This window comes from Oncorhynchus gorbuscha, linkage group LG11 (genome assembly GCF_021184085.1).
Source record: "Oncorhynchus gorbuscha isolate QuinsamMale2020 ecotype Even-year linkage group LG11, OgorEven_v1.0, whole genome shotgun sequence".
Lineage (NCBI taxonomy): Eukaryota > Metazoa > Chordata > Actinopteri > Salmoniformes > Salmonidae > Oncorhynchus > Oncorhynchus gorbuscha.
This window is the reverse complement of record NC_060183.1, coordinates 44,705,598-44,722,625: the sequence shown is the minus strand read 5'-3', so window position 1 is coordinate 44,722,625 and position 17,028 is coordinate 44,705,598. Positions and strand designations below refer to the sequence as shown.

The following is a 17,028-nucleotide window of genomic DNA, read 5'->3' as shown; positions in this document are numbered from 1 at the left end:
TGTAATACTGTACGATGTTACAGCTGTAATACTGTACGATGTTACAGCTGTTACACAGTACGATGTTACAGCTGTAATACTGTACGATGTTACAGCTGTAATACAGTACGATGTTACAGCTGTAATACTGTACGATGTTACAGCTGCAATACTGTATGATGTTACAGCTGTACTACAGTACGATGTTACAGCTGTAATACTGTACGATGTTACAGCTGTAATACTGTACGATGTTACAGCTGTAATACAGTACGATGTTACAGCTGTAATACTGTACGATGTTACAGCTGCAATACTGTACGATGTTACAGCTGTACTACAGTACGATGTTACAGCTGTAATACTGTACGATGTTACTGCTGTAATACAGTACGATGTTACAGCTGTAATACTATACGATGTTACAGCTGTAATACAGTACGATGTTACAGCTGTAATACTGTACGATGTTACAGCTGCAATACTGTATGATGTTACAGCTGTACTACAGTACGATGTTACAGCTGTAATACTGTACGATGTTACTGCTGTAATACAGTACGATGTTACAGCTGTAATACTATACGATGTTACAGCTGTAATACATTACGATGTTACAGATGTAATACTGTACGATGTTACAGCTGTAATACAGTACGATGTTACAGCTGTAATACAGTACGATGTTACAGCTGTACGATGTTACGATGTTACAGCTGTAATACAGTACGATGTTACAGATGTAATACTGTACGATGTTACAGCTGTAATACTGTACGATGTTACAGCTGTAATACTGTACGATGTTACAGCTGTAATACAGTACGATGTTACAGCTGTAATACTGTACGATGTTACAGCTGCAATACTGTATGATGTTACAGCTGTACTACAGTACGATGTTACAGCTGTAATACTGTACGATGTTACAGCTGTAATACAGTACGATTTTACAGCTGTAATACTGTATGATGTTACAGCTGTAGTACAGTACGATGTTACAGCTGTAATACTGTACGATGTTACAGCTGTAATACAGTACAATGTTACAGCTGTAATACAGTATGATGTTACAGCTGTACGATGTTACGATGTTACAGCTGTAATACATTACGATGTTACAGATGTAATACTGTACGATGTTAACGCTGTAATACAGTACGATGTTACAGCTGTAATACAGTACGATGTTACAGCTGTACGATGTTACGATGTTACAGCTGTAATACAGTACAATGTTACAGCTGTAGTACTGTACGATGTTACAGCTGTAATACTGTACGATGTTACAGCTGTAATACAGTGCGATGTTACAGCTGTAATACAGTGCGATGTTACAGCTGTAATACAGTGCGATGTTACAGCTGTAATACAGTACGATGTTACAGCTGTAATACAGTACGATGTTACAGCTGTACGATGTTACGATGTTACAGCTGTACGATGTTACGATGTTACAGCTGTAATACAGTACGATGTTACAGCTGTAATACTGTACGATGTTACAGCTGTAATACAGTACGATGTTACAGCTGTACGATGTTACGATGTTACAGCTGTACGATGTTACGATGTTACAGCTGTAATACAGTACGATGTTACAGCTGTAATACTGTACGATGTTACAAAGCCACTATTTACCCACTGTCTGGTACTCATGATTGAACAATGACTTTATAGAGGAATTCTTTATCAGTCGTGAATATTTTTAACTCAGAAGTCCAGGAAAGTCAATCAAAGTCTAGGAAAATGGTGTTGTCATATTGGCAACAGTTATAAAGTTCATGTCATAACCCACTATATCTAGTGTGTGTGAGGTTACCCTCATGTTACAGTATGATGATTCTGTGTCAACATATTTGAGAATATCCCTCTATGGTCCACGTTTGGCCTTGATATAAGACAGCTACAGTAGATTACAACTACAGGCAGAGAAGGGATTTCCGGATGGAGATCAACAAGTATGGTCTGAATCCCTCAGACATTGACGAAGCAATTGTGAAAAAGCAAACAGAGGGCAGTGTCTGGACACAAATCTCCCCTGCCGCACAAAGCTCAGTGGCTCGACAACAAACAGAGACACATCAGCACACGTGCATGCTGTGCACCCACACACACCTTACAGAACAAACACAACCCACGCAGCCAATGGAATAACAAAATATCTGCTCTATCTGTATTTAATCACATAAAAGGGAGCAGAGAAAGCTTTTAGACAACGCCACCATCTTCTTTGACAAACTATTACTCTAGAGGTGTCTACATTTCCGAACATAAATGTGTCATCTTTCAGACTGGGAGTTTAGTTAAACAGGAAGGTTCCACTACACAACACGAGGAAGGGAGGCGAGTTTTGGCACATTATTATTAACAGGGAGTCCTCTGTGGCCAAATTACATCTCAGCCTCCTAGGAGGGGTGGGGGGGGGGGGGGTGGGGGGGGGGGGTGGGGGGGGGGGGTCAGTGGGCTCAACTCACACATGACTTCTTTGCCTGGAGCCCCTGCTGGGTAAATACATGGGGACAGTGAGAGTGATGTGGGAGTATGCCGAGATCCAAGTGGGTAAACACATGAGAAGACTCCTCATTCTAATATAGATCCAACCCTAAGCACTGCTCTTCAAAAGAAAAGCACGCCTCCCATATTGTACAATATTTCTCCATAATCTGCCAGGCTTCAGTTCTCCATGAACAGCTTCTGATGGAATGTCGGACTATTCCAGAGCAATTATATGCTCACAAGTTACATTTATAAGCATGTAATCAAAGTGGAATGACTGTCATTCTATTGTATTCCATGAAATACAACTCTGGTTTGGTTTTGTGTAAAAAGCAAGACAAATGGTAAAGACATTTTTAATTGTTTGACACTGTCTTCACAAATCACAGTTTGAGATCCATTTATCCTTGGCCCTACACTAGAACATACAGGACACCTCTTGGAGATGCATTCCAGGAACACAAACATACATGGGGATGCCATCACAGCCTATTTCACAATGCTTACCCGGGGTCCTCAAAACACTCTCTGGGAATATCTTTCATGTATGGCTTCTATTTTGTGTTCAAATGCCTCAGAGAAGAATAGTTCATTTCCCATGAATAGCTTACTGGAGAGTCAAGAGTCCTCAGCAAAGCACTGCAAATGTGTCTTCCGGCGCCGACAGAGATGGCCGCCTCGCTTCGCGTTTCTTGGAAACTATGCAGTATTTTGTTTTTTTCTTACATTGGTACCCCAGGTAATCTTAGGTTTCATTACATACAGTCGGGAGGAACTACTGAATATAAGAGCAACATCAACTCACCATCATTACGACCAATAATATGACTTTCCCGAAGCGGATCCTGTGTTCTGCCTTCCACCCAGGACAATGGATCGGATCCCAGCCGGCGACCCAAAACAACAACCTCGTAAAAGGGGCAAACAAAGCGGTCTTCTGGTCAGGCTCCGGAGACGGGCACATCGCGCACCACTCCCTAGAATACTACTCGCCAATGTCCAGTCTCTTGACAACAAGGTTGATGAAATCCGAGCAAGGGTAGCATTCCAGAGAGACATCAGAGACTGTAACGTTCTTTGCTTCACAGAAACATGGCTCACTCGAGAGACTTTATCGGAGTCGGTGCAGCCAGCTGGTTTCTTCACGTGTAACAGTATAACTTTAGACCGTCCTCTTACCCATACCCGGGCGCGAACCAGGGACCCTCTGCACACAACAACAACAGTAACCCACGAAGCATCGTTACCCATCGCTCCACAAAAGCCACGGCCCTTGCAGAGCAAGGGGAACAACTACTTCAAGGTCTCAGAGCAAGTGACGTCACCGATTGAAACGCTATTTAGCGCGCACCGCTAACTAAACTAGCCATTTCACATCCGTTACACTCACCCCCCTTTTGACCTCCTCCTTTTTCCGCAGCAACCAGTGATCCAGGTCAACAGCATCAATGTAACAGTATAACTTTAGACCGTACCCTCGCCCCTACCCAGGCGCGAACCAGGGACCCTCTGTACACAACAACAACAGTAACCCACGAAGCATCGTTACCCATCGCTCCACAAAAGCCGCGGCCCTTGCAGAACAAGGGGAACAACTACTTCAAGGTCTCAGAGCAAGTGACGTCACCGGTTGAACCGCTATTTAGTGCGCACCGCTAACTAAGCTAGCCGTTTCACATCCGTTACACACGCATCGAGCTGACAGAAACAAGCATCTTTCTGGTAAGAAGAGGGGCGGGGGAGGTATGCCTTATGATTAACGAGATGTGGTGTGATCATAACAACATACAGGATCTCAAGTCCTTCTGTTCACCTGACTTAGAATTCCTCACAATCAAATGTCGACCACATTATCTACCAAGGGAATTCTCTGCGATTATAATCACAGCGGCATATATTCCCCCCCAAGCAGACACATCGATGGCCCTGAACGAACTTTATTTGACTCTATGTAAACTGGAAACCACATATCCTGAGGCTGCATTCATTGTAGCTGGGGATTTTAACAAGGCTAATCTGAAAACAAGACTCCTTAAATTCTATCAGCATATCGATTGTGCAACCAGGGCAGATAAAACCCTGGATCATTGTTATTCTAACTTCCGCGACGCATATAAGGCCCTTCCCTGCCCTCCTTTCGGGAAAAGCTGACCACGACTCCATTTTGTTGCTTCCAGCCTACAGACAGAGACTAAAACAAGAAGCTCCCACGCTCAGGTCTGTTCAACGCTGATCCGACCAATCTGATTCCACGCTTCAAGACTGCTTCGATCACGTGGATTGGGATATGTCCTGCATTGCGTCCAACAACAACATTGACGAATACGCTGACTCGATGAGCGAATTCATTAGAAAGTGCATTGACGATGTTATACCCACAGCAACGATTAAAACATTGCCAAACCAGAAACCATGGATTGATGGCAACATTCCCGCGAAACTGAAAGCACGAACCACTGCTTTTAACCAGGGCAAGGTGACCGGAAACATGACCGAATACAAACAGTGTAGCTATTCCCCAAACAGTGTAGCATCAGTATAGAGACAAAGTAGAGTCGCAATTCAATGGCTCAGACATAAGAGGTATGTGGCAGGGTCTACAGTCAATCACGGATTACAAAAAGAAAACCAGCCCCGTCGCGGACCAGGATGTCTTGCTCCCAGACAGACTAAATAACTTTTTTGCTCGCTTTGAGGACAATACAGTGCCACTGACACTGCCCGCTACCAAAACCTGCGGACTCTCCTTCACTGCAGCAGAAGTAAGTAAAACATTTAAACGTGTTAACCCTCGCAAGGCTGCAGGCCCAGACGGCATCCCCAGCCGCGTCCTCAGAGCATGCGCAGACCAGCTGGCTGGTGTGTTTACGGACATATTCAATCAATCCTTATCCCAGTCTGCTGTTCCACATGCTTCAAGAGGGCCACCATTATTCCTGTTCCCAAGAAAGCTAAGGTAACTGAGCTAATCGACTACCGCCCCGTAGCACTCACTTCCGTCATCATGAAGTGCTTTGAGAGACTAGGACCAGATCACCTCCACACTACCTGACACCCTAGACCCACTCCAATTTACTTACCGCCCCAATAGGTCCACAGACGACGCAATCACAACCACACTGCACACTGCCCTAACCCATCTGGACAAGAGGAATACCTATGTGAGAATGCTGTTCATCGACTACAGCTCAGCATTTAACACCATAGTACCCTCCAAAATCATCATCAAGCTCGAGATCCTGGGTCTCAACACCGCCCTGTGCAACTGGGTACTGGATTTCCTAACGGGCCGCCCCCAGGTGGTGAGAATAGGAAACAACATCTCCACTTCGCTGATCCTCAACACTGGGGCCCCACAAGGGTGCGTTCTGAGCCATCTACTGTACTCTGTGTTCACCCACGACTGCGTGGCCATGCACGCCTCCAATTCAATCAGCAAGTTTGCGGACAACACCAGTGGTAGGCTTGATTACCAACATCAATGAGACGGCCTACAGGGAGGAGGTGAGAGCCCTCGGAGTGTGGTATCAGGAAAATAACCTCATACTCAACGTCAACAAAACAAAGGAGATGATTGTGGACTTCAGGAAACAGCAGAGGGAGCACCCCCCTATCCACATCGATGGGACAGTAGTGGAGAGGGTAGTAAGTTTTAAGTTCCTTGGCATACACATCACGGACAAACTGCATTGGTCCACCCACACAGACAGCGTTGTGAAGAAGGCGCAGCAGCGCCTCTTCAACCCCAGGAGGCTGACGAAATTTGGCTTGTCACCAAAAGCACTCACAAACTTCTACAGATGCACAATCGAGAGCATCTCGTCGGGCTGTATCACCGCCTGGTACGGCAACTGCTCCGCCCACAACCGTAAGGCCCTGCAGAGGGTGGTGAGGTCTGCACAACACATCACCGGGGGCAAACTACCTGCCCTCCAGGACACCTACACCACCCGAGCCACTGCCTGTTCACCCCGCTATCATCCAGAAGGCGAGGTCAGTACAGGTGCATCAAAGCAGGGAACGAGAGACTGAAAAACAGCTTCTATCTCAAGTCCATCAGACTGTTAAACAGCCACCACTAACATTGAGTGGCTGCTGCCAACATACCGACTCAACTCCATCCACTTTAATAATGGAAATTGATGTAAAAAATGTATCACTAGTCACTTTAAACAATGCCACTAAATATAATGTTTACATACCCTACATTACCCATCTCATATGTATATGTATATATGTATATGTATATACTGTACTCTATATCATCTACTGCATCTTTATGTAATACATGTATCACTAACCACTTTAAACTATGCCACTTTGTTTACATACCCTACATTACTCATCTCATATGTATATACTGTACTCGATACCATCTACTGCAGCTTGCCTATGCTGTTCTGTACCATCACTCATTCATACATCTTTATGTACATATTCTTTATCCATTTACACTTGTGTGTATATGGTAGTAGTTGTGGAATTGTTAGGTTAGATTACTCGTTGGTTATTACTGCATTGTCGGAACTAGAAGCACAAGCATTTCGCTACACTCGCATTAACATCTGCTAACCATGTGTATGTAACAAATCAAATTTGTTTGGATGATTTTTGATTTGCAATAGTTTAGACATAGGAATGTCAAGAAGAATGCACTGCAATCCTGTGAAATAGTGCACAGGGTTTGCAGTTATCTTTTCATGACCACAAACCAAAAGGATTACTAGTAAATTGATAACAACCATGTGATTACAGTTTCCTGGAAACTTTGTGTAACCGACTCCATTAGAGGTCGACAGATTAATCGGCATGGCTGATTAATTTCAAGTTTTCATAACAATCGGTAATTGCCGTTTTTGGACGCCGAATATGGCCGATTTACATTGCATTCCTTAGGGGAAACTGCGTGGCAGGCTGACCACCTGTTACGTGAGTGCAGCAAGGAGCCAAGGTAAGTTGCTAGCTAGCATTAAACTTGCCTTATAAAAAACAATCAATATTCACATAATCACTAGTTAACTACACATGGTTGATGATATTACTAGGTTAACTAGCTTGTCCTGCGTTGCATATAATCAATGCGGTGCATTAATTTATCATCGAATCACAGCCTACTTCGCCAAACAGGTGATGTTTTAACAAAAGCGCATTGGGGAAAAAAGCACAATCGTTGCACGAATGTACCTAACCATAAACATCAATGCCTTTCTTAAAAAAATGTGAAACCTGCATATTTAGTTAAAAGAAATTCATGTTAACAGGCAATATTAACTAGGGACATTTTGTCACTTCTCGTGCATTTATTGCAGGCAGAGTCAAGGTATATGCAACAGTTTGGGCTGCCTGGCTTGTTGCGAACTAATTTGCCAGATTTTTACATAATTATGACATAACATTGAAGGTTGTGCAATGTAACAGCAATATTTAGGCTTAGGTTTGCCACCCGTTAGATAAAATATGGAATGGTTCCGTATTTCACTGAAATAATAAATGTTTTGTTTTCGAAATTATAGTTTCCAGGTTTGACCATATTAATGACCAAAGGCTCGTATTTCTGTGTTTATACAATTATAATTAATTATGTCTATGATTTGATATTTGATAGAGCAGTCTGACTGAGCGGTGGTAGGCGGCAGCAGGCTCGTAAGCATTCATTCAAACTTTATTGCGTTTGCCAGCAGCTCTTAGCAATGCTTGATTCACAGCGCTGTTTATGACTTCTTCAAGCCTATCAACTCCTGAGATTCGGCTGGCAATGCTAAAGTGCCTATTAGAACATCCAATAGTCAAAGGTAAATGAAATACAAATGGTATAGAGAGAAATAGTCGACACGTCATAATTCCTATAATAACTACAACCTTTCTTAACTGGGAATATTGAACAACCAGCTTTCGTATGGTCTGAGCAAGGAACTTAAAAAAAAAATGTAATGGCACATATTGCACTTTTACTTTCTTCTCCAACACTGTGTTTTTGAATTATTTAAACCGAATTGAGCATGTTTCATTATTTATTTGAGACTAAATAAATTGTATTTATGTATTATTTTAAGTTAAAATAAGTGTTCATTGTTCATTCAGTATTGTTGTAATTGTCATTATTACAAATATATACACTGCTCAAAAAAATAAAGGGAACACTGAAACAACACAATGTAACTCCAAGTCAATCACACTTCTGTGAAATCAAACTGTCCACTTACGAAGCAACACTGATTGACAATACATTTCACATGCTGTGCAAATGGAATAGACAACAGGTGGAAATGATAGGCAATTAGCAAGACACCCCCAATAAAGGAGTGGTTCTGCAGGTGGTGACTACAGACCACTTCTCAGTTCCTATGCTTCCTGGCTGATGTTTTGGTCACTTTTAAATGCTGGCGGTGCTTTCACTCTAGTGGTAGCATGAGACGGAGTCTACAACACACAAGTGGCTCAGGTAGTGCAGCTCATCCAGGATGGCACATCAATGCGAGCTGTGGCAAGAAGGTTTGCTGTGTCTGTCAGTGTAGTGTCCAGAGCATGGAGGCGCTACCAGGAGACAGGCCAGTACATCAGGAGACGTGGAGGAGGCCGTAGGAGGGCAACAACCCAGCAGCGGGACCGCTACCTCCGCCTTTGTGCAAGGAGGAGCAGGAGGAGCACTGCCAGAGCCCTGCAAAATTACCTCCAGCAGACCACAAATGTGCATGTGTCTGCTCAAACGGTCAGAAACAGACTCCATGAGGGTGGTATGAGGGCCCGACCTCCACAGGTGGGGGTTGTGCTTACAGCCCAATACCGTGCAGGACGTTTGGCATTTGCCAGAGAACACCAAGATTGGCAAATTCGCCACTGGCACCCTGTGCTCTTCACAGATGAAAGCCGGTTCACACTGAGCACATGTGACAGTCTGGAGACGCCGTAGAGAACGTTCTGCTGCCGGCAACATCCTCCAGCATGACCAGTTTGGAGGTGGGTCAGTCATGGTGTGGGGTTGCATTTCTTTGGGGGGCCGCACAGCCCTCCATGTGCTCGCCAGAGGTAGCCTGACTGCCATTAGGTACCGAGATGAGATCCTCAGACCCCTTGTGAGACCATATGCTGGTGCGGTTGGCCCTGGGTTCCTCCCAAGACAATGCTAGACCTCATGTGGCTGGAGTGTCAGCAGTTCCTGCAAGAGGAAGGCATTGATGCTATGGACTGGCCCGCCCGTTCCCCAGACCTGAATCCAATGGAGCACATCTGGGACATCATGTCTCGCTCCATCCACCAACGCCACATTGCACCACAGACTGTCCAGGAGTTGGCGGATGCTTTAGTCCAGGTCTGGGAGGAGATCCCTCAGGAGACCATCCGCCACCTCATCAGGAGCATGCCCAGGCATTGTAGGGAGGTCATACAGGCACGTGGAGTCCACACATACTACTGAGCATACTACTGAGCCCCACATTACATAAAAGTTGGATCAGCCTGTAGTGTGGTTTTCCACTTTAATTTTGAGTGTGACTCCAAATCCAGACCTCCATGGGTTGATAAATTTGATTTCCATTGATACTTTTTGTGTGATTTTGTCAGCACATTCAACTATGTAAAGAAAAAAGTATTTAATAAAAAAAATTCATTCATTCAGATCTAGGATGTGTTATTTTAGTGTTCCCTTTATTTTTTGAGCAGTGTATATATAAATATCGGCCAATTAATCGGTATCTGTTTTTTTTGGCTCTCCAATATTCGGTATCAGTATCGGCGTTGAAAAATCATAATCGGTCGACCTCTAGACTCCATAGAAGGAGCCAAAGTGTCAAGAATCTGGGGACAGAATAAGTGGTGCTCATTTAAGTGGTGCTCATTTTCTCTCCCCTGAATCTGTAAAACTGTCTTTTTTTTGTCTTTTGTTTTAGTATGGTCAAGGGGGTGAGTTGGGTGGGTTGTCTATTTTAATTTGTCTATGATTTTCTATTTCTGTGTTTGGCCTGGTATGGTTCTCAATCAGAGGCAGCTGTCAATCGTTGTCCCTGATTGAGAACCATATTTACATAGCCTGTTTTCCATTGTGTTTTGTGACTGGTTATTTTCTGTTTAGTGTTGTGTTGCACCTTACAGGACTGTTCGTTGGTTGTTTATTGTTTAGTTTTCAGTGTTCATTAAAATATTTAAAATATGAACATTTACCATGCAGCACCTTGGTCCTACTCTCCTTCCCCAGACGACAAGCGTTACAGATGATCATGCAAATTAAACTCACTGTAAAAGCCTTGAATGAATCCCAAACCATTTACCAGCGCCTCCATATAAATAATTTACAAGTAAATATTCCAAAACAACTTCACACATCATGCTTTAAGAGGTCTGGCATGCTGTGGATTTACATGTGAGGATGAGGAGCGTCAAATCTGGCCACTGGCCGCTTGGACGTCTCCATGTTAAAATATGATACCCCTGTAATGCTCTCATTACTCAATGAGTGATGGTCCTGCTATCATATCCACAACCTATGGATTTCAGAATACACTGATAGACATTTTATTGAAAATCTTAGAACTGCATGTCTTTGCATCCTAAAATAGTCATATAGTTGAACTAGAACTGGATAATCTCCACCCGGCACAGCCAGAAGAGGACTGGCCACCCCACATATGCTCTCTCTATCCTAAAATAGTCATATAGTTAAACTAGAACTGGATAAATAAAATCCAATTTTTTACTACTAAAATCCAGGAAAATAACACTTGTCGCCTTCATTCATTTTCATCCATAGTCACGTGATGTAAAATCTGGGCATTTCACTTTCCAGTGTGTTCAGGCCTACTTCTGTCCCAACACATTCAGGCAAGGAGCCGAGGTTAACCCAAACAGACTTGCGGGAAGGGAAATTGAAGGGAATTTGAGAAATAGCATACTTGTAAAGTTTGTTTAAGAACCAATATACATGGGCTCCTCGTCAAACTTCTGTCCCACATTCATTTGTTACAAAGTGAGAGAATAAAAATAAGTAAATCAGAGATCCTGATATGTTTAAACCCCTGCCACCATCACAGTCCGGAGTTATTGAGAAAGACCAAAACAGATTCATTGAATTACAATACATTACATAACATTAGTGGAGGAATAAGAATAAAGTTACGACAACGATCTGACACCTTCCCACACTGGCTGTCTTTACTGTGTGGCTGATGAACAGGTTAATATTCTATACACCTCCACTGACCACTTGCCACAATTTGTTTAGTTTAGTGAAATTTAGAGTACGGAATATATAATCTAACCATGCTATAATCTCAGCCACAGTAGTTTAATACAGTAAGAGTAAGTAACTTTAACAGTTGGTTGACAGTAACTGTGCATATGGAGGATCTTCATTTGAGCCAGTTCGGTACAGCAGGAAAATAATCGTGCAGCAACAGGATGTGTAAATTATTATGTGGATTATAAATAATGTCAAAGCTCCCAATTCACTACTTTATTGACAACGTTTCAATCGAAAGCGGTGAATTGAGAGCTTTAACAGTGTGCGGGCCTTCTTTGTCTATGCTAGTACTCCAATTTATCCCAGCACCTATGTTTTTAAGGTTCTGCGTATGACCACAAACTTGACTATAATTTATGGACCTTTTTGTAGGGGTTGACACATTTTTCATAAGGGAAAATCAAGTCTGACATTTTTAAGTGGAAATTACAAACTTCAGAAGCTTTAAAAAAAATCTCTAATACACTACAATTAAAACATTTCCTGTATTGCAGGAAAGTTCTCCTGCAACAGGATGATCAAATGAAGATCTTACATCTGTACCAGTAGTGTGGACAGTGTGTTCTATGTACCGTATGTTCTATGTGTGTTCTCTGACATTTACTCTAATGGCTGACAAATTGGGCTTCTCCACCGTAATCCAAACGTATCATCTATTCTAATTCACATGACAAGCATTTCAAAGCCTCTCATTTTCTCCATAAATAACACCATAAAGAAGACTTTTCCATGTGCTTAGGGAGACAATTTCACACGCTATTCAAACCAACGACAGGGACAGGATGCAAACCCAAACTCTCATTCCGTGCAAAGAAACATGTTTTATGAATTGAGCTACTTAGATGACTGTAATGATTTGTGAGGGAGTAAGTGACTATGCAGGGCCACTTGGGAGTCGTTGTGACGCCTGTGATGGGGGGGTTAACGGAGAATGAATACAGACACACCAGGCACCATGGAATAAAACAGCTTTTCGCTACCATCAGGCAGCTGTGGATGTGGTTTTCCCTCTATTCGGTGGAAACGGACTAAATCTCCATTCTCTCATGGCACCACATGGCAGCACTGTGAAGATCAGTGATAACTAGATGCTTGGGCTAGGCACTGTAACTGAAGCTATTGAGAGTATGATACGTTGTTGGATCACACTTCTGCTAATAGCCTCTAATAGACACAACATCCTACTGATCAGGATGTGGATACTTTTCAAATGGAACCGAAGTGGAGCTTGGAAGTGGAAACAACCTGAAACAGAAAGAAACTAAGGGAAAGTAGTAGCAGAATCTTATGGGCATGGTACACTGAAGCACTACTAGAGTCAAAGACTAGTAGAGACAAAGCCTAGATACTATCTTCCCAATCATGTCTGCTGGTGCCTTAAAAGACAGTGCAAAGTTTCTAATCCTACTATACCTATACATGCAAACATACTCTTGAGAGTATTTCAGCAAGGCTATACATGATGCTTTGGATATGAATGAAATGAAACAGGATTGGTCACAGCATAAGCATTCCTCCTTGGGGTTAATGTTACATCATCACTGGAGCTCTCCTAAACACTGCAGACCTGGTAGCAACTAACGTGTGTGTGTGTGTGTGTGTGTGTGTGTGTGTGTGTGTGTGTGTGCGTGCGTGCGTGCGTGCGTGCGCGCGAGTGCGAGTGCACAAGCGGTGTGTGAGAGAGAGTGAGAGAGAGAAAGCAAAAGGAAGAGAGAGAGAGAAAGTGTGTTTACTCTGTGCTGTGAAATGGATGTGAATGTTTGCCATTAACGGTTCAGTACTTTCTAGTATCTTTTAAACTCCATTTAGATCCGGGGTGTTGGTTTAGCTGCGGACCAGCTAGCCTGATCTCTGCTCTAATGAAATCCACAAGGTGTAACAGTATAAAACCCAACAGGGTGTTATATATATACCAACCCAATAAGTGGTAGGCTACTGTTTACTAAAGGGTGATAAAGTAACAAGGATGGAAGAAAAAATTACATTTAACGCGTTGATGAAATGAGCTTGCAGTCCATGAGCAAGTGGAGACATGAACAGTCCTGAGAGGCAGGAACAGGGACCTTGAGCCTGCAGACCTTGAGCCTGATTTTAATTTCTGATGATCATGGCATATTAATGGTATATGATCATGGCATTTACAGTAGGTTCAGAAGTTTTGTGAAATAGTACAGTTGAAAAATATATGACAAATAGAAATCAAAACTGGATGGTAATTTAGAGATAGATGGGAGGGGTTGAGGGTGGCTGGATGGAACTAAAAACAAACAAAATATAACTATTGTAAAATATACTGTGTCTGTAAAATGTATATAGTATGTACATTAGTTTAGTCCAATTAGGGGAGGGGTGGTAGGGTTAGGGGAAAATAAAACATTAAAATATATTTAAACATCTATATATAAATATATATATATATACATACATACATACATACATACATACATACATACATACATACATACATACATACATACATACATACATACATACATACATACATACATACATACATACATACAAAAAATATATATGGGGGATTGGAGATGATGCAGAAAATTACATTGATAAAAGCCACAATCTATATTCAATATTAAAGCTGATCTACCCCTAAACAATAAAACACTTGGATTTGCCCTTTAATTGCCATCAAGCAATGAAATGCAATGTTAAGTTATGGACAATAGGCTAAACTGTTCTATGCCAGTTTGTATGAAAACTGGGTTAAGAAAAAGAGTGCACTTTAATTGACAATGCTATGCACAAAAAGAGCAAGTGAAATATGTTACTGCTCTGTTCACTGTCAAATTAGCTACCCAGGTCACAAATAACAAACTAAAGGTAGCCTATGCCTAATCACAGACACATAATAATAATGGCTAGATAATTATCTCGATTATAACATGCATTAATTAGTTAATAAATAGAATAAACAGCCTATACAATTCAGGGTTCGTATGGGGTTTGTGTACGTTAACAACCATAATAATAACTACTTCAATCATAGTCGGGTATAAGAGTACATTTGCTGAAAGTCTCGTGCGTAATTGTGTTATGTGCAACGACATTGCCCAAGCAGAATATCCTCAGGCTGTACTACTACAAACTCTTCAATTAGGTTATATTATTTTAGATGTAACCAATTCATTTTCGGTGTCTAAATAGCTACATAAACCCCCAATGCTACTGAGGTTTTCCAAATTTGATGTCAAAGTTTTCCTCACCTTTTAGGGGTCGGGCGCTCGGTTTTCGGGTTTGAACAGCTCCCTGGGTTGCTATGGACTCTCATATTCCATATGTGTCACGGAATAATTAAACACACCAGGCAATGACCACTGAGTGCCATAGGAGCGGGAAAGTTACATGCCATGGTGCGCGAGCCGATGTGCAGGAGAACAGATGAGTGGGTCACAGATTGCAAATGAACTACATTTCATTTCATTTCTACAGCTGGGCGGTAGATGGGAAACCCGCTTTTAACGCCAGTTTCTCTCGGATGAGAGAAAAGGTTGACTAGACCGTCCCCATGTGGTTCCAATAAGGAGACACTAGGAGACCACAACTTTCTCCCTGTGAGCCACATTGTTGTGTCAAATGCTGGAGACTTTGATGAACTCTTTCCCTCCATGCACTGACATTATTTTGCTCAGAATGTGCGTAGGTCTGCAGCTTCAAATAAAACAAAGTCATGTTCAAACAGTATTAGAGTGATTTTGCAACTATGGACACTTTTGGCAAATATGTTTCATGAAATAAACTTTTATCAACAGAGATATTTTGTAAGGAACCATATACCGGTATTGGCTGTGACCATTTTATTCGACAATACATGGATTTTTCACAAAACACAGATGACACTGCAGATGACATTGTCATCACAACATAAAACATTTAATTTTAGTTTAAAACTGAACGACAAACACAACGGGTTTTGGGGTTATTGGGTTTATCTGTCTATAGAGATTGGTACTCCCACATTAAGAAATAACAAGAGTAATGGTAAATTGTGTTAGTTGATAAAAAATAAATTGTGTTAGTTGTTAAGAAATAAGTGGGTGGGAATGGATATCTACAATATCATTGATTGCTATAAAGACAGTCAAATATATTTTGGTAAGCTGTATTGAGCAGGGGTATACCCATTTCATACAGAAGTTGTTATTTTCTGATAGTAATAACCTTGAAATTCTCATTTTTGACACATTTTGTGTCAGGGCCCGGTTATGAACCCGTGTCTCCAGAGTGAGAAACAGTCACTTAACCAACTGAGCCACGAACAGTCGGTAGAACCCAGAGGATGAGGCAGACACAGCAGTACTTGAGACGGTGTATTTAATGAAGTAAAAAGTGAAGTTCTTCAGGAAAACATGTAACTCCACAACCTCAAAAGGATTTCCACAAGAACAAAGGTAATCCTCCAAGACAAAAAGGTAAATCCACAAGGTGGAAGGTATAGCACAAAAAGCCTCAAAAGATACTCAAAAAACAAACAAGAACAAAAAAACAGAATTCCACAAGAGAGTCCACCGGGATCGACAAGAGTTCACAGAGTACTAGGGCTGGGTGCTAACATACAAACACAGAGCACAGAACAGAGGAAAACAAAGGGTTTAAATACAATCAGGGGAAACGAGGCACAGGTGCAAATAATAATGGGGATCAAGGGAAAACAAAAGGTCAAAAGGCACAATGGGGGCATCTGGTGACCAAAAACCGGAACAACCCTGGCCAAATCCTGACATTTTGTGGTGGTAATGACAGTGTTGGTTATGACAATTTGCAAATATATAATGATTTAACTGCCAGGCCATGTGGTTTACTTGGTTAATATGATCAGCTATCATTTTATAAATCCCAACCACAACATAATGAGATGAATTCTTTCAAATAGAGGACAATAGAGCCCCACAGTGAATGTGCCATAACACCCATAAAACCTAGTGGTCAGACAAGCAATTGGTTCCAATCGTTTTTCCCACAGGGGATTTTAGAAATACTTAAAATAAGGTATATTTTGTGTAAGCTAACCCTGTGGGGAAAAGCTAACGATTTGATAACCATGTAAATTTATTTCGGACAAGGTGACTTTTATCAAAATCTTCGGCTCTACTTACTCTCAAATTGGAAAATGCTAATGAGCATCAAAGCAGACTACAAATCCTCCTGCACATCATCTATAGCTGACACCTTTACTAACAGGTATTGTGTCCATTTAAAACTTGCCCAAGACAGTTCACAGAGTTGTCAATTTAAAGAAATGTCGCCAATTTATTCATTACTGCATTTAGCTAACATTATATAGTTAATCCAGAGATTCT

The 17,028-nt window shown here is 41.8% G+C and overlaps 1 protein-coding gene across 2 annotated transcripts in view; it reads right to left on the bottom strand.

The window, feature by feature from the left end:
• Window positions 1-15,112, bottom strand: part of LOC124048725 (5-hydroxytryptamine receptor 4-like) — a 63,260-nt gene extending 48,148 nt beyond the window's left edge. For both annotated transcript variants that reach the window (XM_046369770.1, XM_046369771.1), the window contains exon 1: window positions 14,935-15,112. The gene's annotated coding sequence lies outside the window, so the exon portion shown is untranslated. The remainder of the gene's footprint in view (window positions 1-14,934) is intronic.
• Between the last annotated feature and the right edge of the window lie 1,916 nt (window positions 15,113-17,028).